Here is a 6,657-nt window from a genome sequence, read left to right as displayed (position 1 = left end):
TGAGTTTCTCCAAAGTGGCAGAAACTCAACTCCAACATGCACAAACGCCTCCCAAACTTTTCAAACATGCATAAACCTCATCTACAACATGCATACTCAAGCAAACAAGCTCCTAGAGGCTTCAAACTATCTTAAACCCCAACTACAACACATCAAGCAACCACAAATATCATACATTGCTAAAAAACTTAACATAACCCATAAAACCAACCAAAACCTAAACATGCATTTCTACCCCATAGATCAACTTAAAACTTGTTTAAAACATATGGTGAGCTCAAGATCGGCCCTTACCTCTTGGAGATCGAGAGGAAAACGACCTAAACTTGGAAACCAAAGGAAAAGAGCTCTTGTGTCTTCCGAGCTCCAAAACTTGTTCAAATGCTCAAAATCTTCAAAACAAAGTGAAAACTTGTGAAAATCATGAAAGATTTGAAGGAAGAAACTCAAGATCGGTGAGGGACGGCGGAGAGCTCACCTTGGCTGAAAATGGGGAGAAAAGCTCACCCATTTCGGCTAAGGGACCCCTTTATAGGTGGCTGGCCAGGCCACATTCGGGAGCCGAATGTGCCCCCGCATGCATGCCATGTTCGGCGGCCGAACATAAGGTTCGGTAGCCGAACCTGGACTTCCCTCACTCTTGGTTTCGGGGGCCTAAGGCACACCTGATGCGCATGCACGTTCGACGGCCGAACTTGAGGTTCGGCGACCGAACCTGGGTCTTCCTCCAAGATTATTTTCATGCAAAAAAACTCATTCATACTTGAGTAAAACCATAAAATACATTAAAACATTTTATGAAAACATGACTTTACCCTTCTAGAGGTTTCCGACATCCGAGATCCCACCGGACGGTAGGGATTCCGATACCGGAGTCTAGCCGGGTATTACAATAACTCTAAACATGTTCCCAAAAACCCCCTAAAACATCATAAAACATGCATGCAAAACAGGCAAAGGAAGGTTGGGCAGGGGACTTTCGGCGGCAGGTTCGGCGGCCGAAAGTCACCAACCTTCGGGGGCAGGGCGGCTGAAACTCCCCTCCAGAGCCGAAAGTCCAAACCTTTGGGGGCGAGTTTAGGCGGCCTAAAGCTGCCTCCAGGCAGGTTCGGCGGCTGAAACTGGCTTCGGCGGCCGAACCTGAGCTCTCCTAAAGGGCAGAACCCAAGCCTCACATACATATCCAGCCACCCCAAAGCCTCTCAACTCACACCAACAAACACAAAAGCATGCATAAACATATTTTCAAGCATTTAGGGGCTTAAAACTAGCCTACACCCCAACAAACATCACATTAAGCATACATTTATCATAAAGGGTACATAAACCCTAACATTTTAGATCTACACTAAACATGCATTAAAACCCTTAACCCCTTCTTAAAACTTACTTAAAACATGAAAGAAGAGGAGGATCTATACTTACCTCTTGAAGATCGAGAGGAGATGTGATCCCAAATTTGGAGATATGGAGAAAACGAACTCCGGAGGTCTCCAAGCTTCTAAAACCTTGATCTTAGCTTAAAATCTTCAAAACATGGTAAAACTCATAAAAACTCTGGGAGATTTGAAGGAAAACATAAAATCAACCATGGAGGGTCAAGAACTCACCTTTGCCCGAAAATGGAGAGAGAAAACTCGCCCATTTTCGGACATGGGGCCTTTTATAGGTGGCTGGCCAGACCACCTTCGGAGGCCAAAGGTGCTTCCACAACTCCACCACGTTCGGCGGCCGAAATTGAGTTTTGGCGGCAGCAAAAGGGAGCCACCTTCGGCGGCCGAACCTGGCATTTACCTTCAAAACTTTATTTTCTTTCAAAACTCAATTTTCTTTCTTGATCAAACCATAAAAACATGTAAAAACATTTTAGAAAACTTTTATTTTACCCTTCTAGAAGGCTTCCGACAATTCGAGGAAATTCCGGATTCCAACGGAGATTCCGCCGGAAGGTAGGAATTCCGATGCCGGGGTCTAGCTGGGTATTACAAAAGGTTTGCCAATGCCATCAATATTCCAGCCACGCCTCAATCCAGCATATCCAGCCTATGGCTGTTCTCAGAATGGGGCATAGACATCCTGGGACCTTTTCCCAAGACCACGGGACAGAAGAAGTTTGTAATAGTGGTTGTGGAATACTTTTCAAAATGGCCAGAGGCAAAGGCAGTCCCCACTATCACAGCAAGAAAAATGATAGATTTTGTCTGGGGCAACATCATTTGTAGGTTCGGGATACCAAGAGTGCTCATATCAGATAACGGCAAGCAGTTCGACTGTAAGACCTTCAAAGAATTCACAACAAACATGGGCATATGGCACAAATTCTCCTGAGTAGCCCACCCTCAAACCAATGGTCAGACAGAGGTCACGAACCGAGCTATCCTCCAGGGAATAAAGAAGCGACTAGATGGGGCAAAGAGGAATTGGGCAGACGAGCTCAACAACATCCTGTGGGCATTCCGAACCACACCTCAGACACCAACAAGGGAAACACCCTTCGCGCTGGCATTTGGAACCGAAGCCGTGGTACCGAATAGAGCATAATTTAGACCATATTATCATGATGCTATTGATGTTAATTTACACTTTCTATGCCTAATTTTGTGATTTTAATCTTATTCTGCAGAAAATAGTGTAAAGCGACAATTTGGTGAAAATGCCCCTAAAACTGTCTAAAATGGAGCAAAGGAGAGCAAGCATGCCAAATGCAACTTGAAAGGAGCCAAATAAGGAAAGTAATTTGAAATTCAAATTTCAAATCCTTAAGAGAATTCAAAATTCAAATTCAAGATTCAGCTCATTAAGGAAAGTGCTAAATAAGGAAAGTGCAGTCTGCAGAGCAGTTTGAAATTCAAGATCTTCAAGAATCCTTTTCCTTATTAAAGAAGCCAAATCTTTAGAAGATCCACATTCAAATTTAAAATTCAAATTCAGCTTGTCAAAGAAGCCAAAGGAGTCACACATGCCACCTCAAGTCTTGCACATTCAAAATTCAAAATTCAAAAGAGAGGCTCCACCTTATTAATGCAAGGATATGGGTGGCATGGGCAGCTCTTGGGCAGCAAGTAAGGACCTAGGGTAACACTTTCAACTATAAAAAGACACATAAGGAGCCTTCCCATGCTTTTTCTACTCTCCCTTGGACACACATACGGGATTGCTAGCGGCACCATCTCTTTTTCTTCCTTTCTTTATTTTCTTGTTTTGTTTCAGTCATGAGTGGCTGAAACCTTTTATTCTAGTTGAAGATTAGGTGATACTTTGGTTGTTTTATGGATTGGGAGACTTGATCATATATTGTTCATCTTTTGGTTATTCAATATTTGTGCAATTTCATGCTTGATTCCATTATTACTTTGTTATTTTGATCAATGTGGCCAGTTAATTCTTGATTGCAAGGTAATATATTGTTAGTTTGAATAATTTGAGTCCGTAATTGCTTGGATTGTTCAAACACAAGAACACTTGGTGTAAAAACTAAGGAAGTTGCATAATCTAGCAATATCACCATGCGTTTGGGTAGCTAGGATTAGATCTCTCTATTTCTTAATGCAATTGACAGTTGTTTTGATGCTTAAGGTCCAAGGACATTCCTTGGCAACTTGTTGATTAGTGATTAATTAGAGGACGTTCCCTAATTGGTTTATGATTAAGGAGAGACATGGTGGTGAGAAGCGTCTTCCATCTCCATAACTAATCTATTGAATCTATCAAGGGAAACTAAGTGTCAATGATCAATCCCAACAAATGAAGTGGATCCAATTCTTCAACTAGATCTTTCTTAGTATTGATTTCTCTTTAATTTTAATTATTCGCTTATTTTATTGCTTTCAGTCTCAGTTCAATTGAATCGATCTCAAAACCCCCCTTTTTACTTTTATTGCACTTTATTTTTATTTTGCTTTCAGTTTCTTTGCTTTCAGTTAATTCTCTTGGTCTTAACAAGGAAGATAGATAAGTTTTCAATTCCCTGTGGATTCAATCCTTTCACCACTGTCTACAGTTGTAATATTATTGATAATCAGAAAGGTTATTTTTGACCGGCTTCGACAACCGCGAGTCAGTACCTGTCGAGTTGCAAATCCCTACTCACAGAATATAGTACAACAGTGAGAGCACCAATGATGACAAGTTGAGAAGCAACCTGGATATCCTGGAAGAAATTAGAGATGAAGCCCAGCTCCGTACTGCCGCTTACCAGCAAAGGCATCTCGCTACTACAACCTAAGAGTTAGGGAGAGAAGCTTAAAAGTAGGAGACCTGGCATTAAGAAAGCTAGAAGCCACAGGGAAGAGAGCCGCAATAGGAAAGCTAGCACCAACTTGGGAAGGCCCCTTCAAGATAGTTAGAGTTGCAAGCCTGGCGTATACCGAATCAAAGACTTACAAGGAAATTTAGAGCCTCACGCTTAGAATATTCAGCATTTAAAGAGGTATTTCCCTTAAATGTACACAAACATAGGCAAGCACTTGTATTATGAGAAATATGGATGAAATAAACAAAAATATTTGCATATGATACTCATGCCAAAATGTGTTATCTTTATTATTATTATAAGGCAAGAATCCCTTAAAAAGAGAGAAAAACAACTACACCAACCTTGTTCAAGACCTCAGTGAGGTGGGTGACCGGGCTCCAAAATGACCCTGGCACCACAAAACCGGTTGAGATGATGAAGCGACAGTAAGGCCAAAAGTGCCTGAATCTTGTTTAAGACCTCAGTGAGGTGGGTGACTGGGCTCCAAAATGACTCCAGCACCACAAAACCGGCTGAGATGATGAAGCGACGGTAAGCCCAAAAGTGCTTGAATCTTGTTCAAGACCTCAGTAAGGTGGGTGACCGGGCTCCAAAATGTCCTCGGCACCATAAAACCGGCTGAGATGATGAAGCAACAGTAAGGCCAAAAGTGTTTGAATCTTGTTTAAGACCTCAATGAGGTGGGTGACCGGGCTCCAAAATGACCCCGGCACCACAAAACCAGCTGAGATGATGAAGCGACAGTAAGGCCAAAAGTGCCTGAATCTTGTTTAAGACCTCAGTGAGGTGGGAGACCGGGCTCTAAAATGACTCCGGCACCACAAAACTGGCTGAGATGATGAAGCGACAGTAAGGCCAAAAGTGCCTAAATCTTGTTTAAAACCTCAGTGAGGTGGGTGATCGGGCTCCAAAATGACCCCGGCACCACAAAACTGGCTGAGATGATGAAGCGACAGTAAGGCCAAAAGTGTCTGAATCTTGTTCAAGAATAACCCCGGCATCACAAAATCGGCAAAGAGCCTGAATCCGAGCAAGGCCGAAGAGCCTCGAAACGGTAGCAAGGCTAAAAAGACTCAAACTTCAAGCAAGTCTAAAAATCGAAAAGGAACAAAGCAGATCTGAAAAGGCTGAGTCCCGGGCTGAAATACACAGATCTGAACTCGGAGGGAACCAAGCGAGAGAAGAGCCAAACTCGAGAAAGCCAAATGGAAAAACAAAAGCCGCAAACTTCTTCTAACCCAAAAGAGCAAGAAGAAATCAAAGGCATAAGCAGACGAGCAGGACCATAACCTCAGGACCAAAAATAAAACCAAGAAGACAAGCTCACCATTCTAAGAAGGTACATGATCTAACCTACCTTAATCATATGAAAAGTATACTTGGGAAAAACAGAGCGCTACGGACTAGCGAGACACCCCTGCATACACCCGAGCTCGCAATACTGACAGATCAACGAAATAAAAAACAGGAACGCCTTCGCAAGAATAGAAAAACTCACAAGTTGAAAGTTTAGTCAACCACAAAAGTCCCAGCCCGGATTAACTCGAGGGAGGAAAGACCGATTGTTCAGCCATGTATAGCCGAACTCTTTGAAATCTATTGAGTGAACATGTAGCATAAAAGCTTCTATCCTTAAGTTAAATCAAACCAGAAAAAGCTTATGGATAGGAGAAACAAATTAGGCCTTTAATAGATTGAGCAGCTCAGTAAAACCAGAAAAGCAAACAAGAGCAAAAAATAACCCAAGTATAAATACAGACAAAAGATAGATTTCATTAAACAAAAGAAAGGCAAGTTACAATTTTATTTAATCATAAAAAATTATAGGGGGGAAGATTGTCCGAAGAGGACTTACATCAGTGATTACATCATTATTTACATTATCACCTACACTACTGTCCTTTCGCTGCTCTGACCCCCCAGTACCCACAAAAGGCACTATCTCCCCTCCCCGGGGTCCATTATCTTCTTCCTGGGACTCGAAATCCTCTCCCTGAGGCCTGTCATCGCTCTCTATAGGCTCGCCGCTCTCTCTTTCATCTCCTTCCTTTAGCTCAACATCCCTTTCAAGAGGTCCAGTAGCTGTGCGAGAAGCTCCTTTAGGTAGAGGGTTGTCATCCTCCCCATAACACACCTCCTCGCCATCAGAGTCCACTTAGGAGCTTGGAGCTGAGCTAGTGGGGTGGAAGGGGCATCCCTGGCTTCCTTCAGACCCCGATTAAACCCGGAGGCAAACATGCGAAAACCCCTGTTCCATATCTCGTGTTTCAGCTCATCAGAAGCTTTAAAGTCCGTAAGTCGCGCTTCACAGGCCTGCTCGATCTCAGTTTTCAGCTCCGAGGAGTCCTTATATTCCTGTAAACACCTCTGGCAGGCCTGATCGATCTCTGCTCTCAGCTCAG

The sequence above is a fragment of the Manihot esculenta genome, chromosome 9 (genome assembly GCF_001659605.2).
Source record: "Manihot esculenta cultivar AM560-2 chromosome 9, M.esculenta_v8, whole genome shotgun sequence".
NCBI lineage: Eukaryota > Viridiplantae > Streptophyta > Magnoliopsida > Malpighiales > Euphorbiaceae > Manihot > Manihot esculenta.
This window is presented reverse-complemented; position numbering follows the sequence as displayed.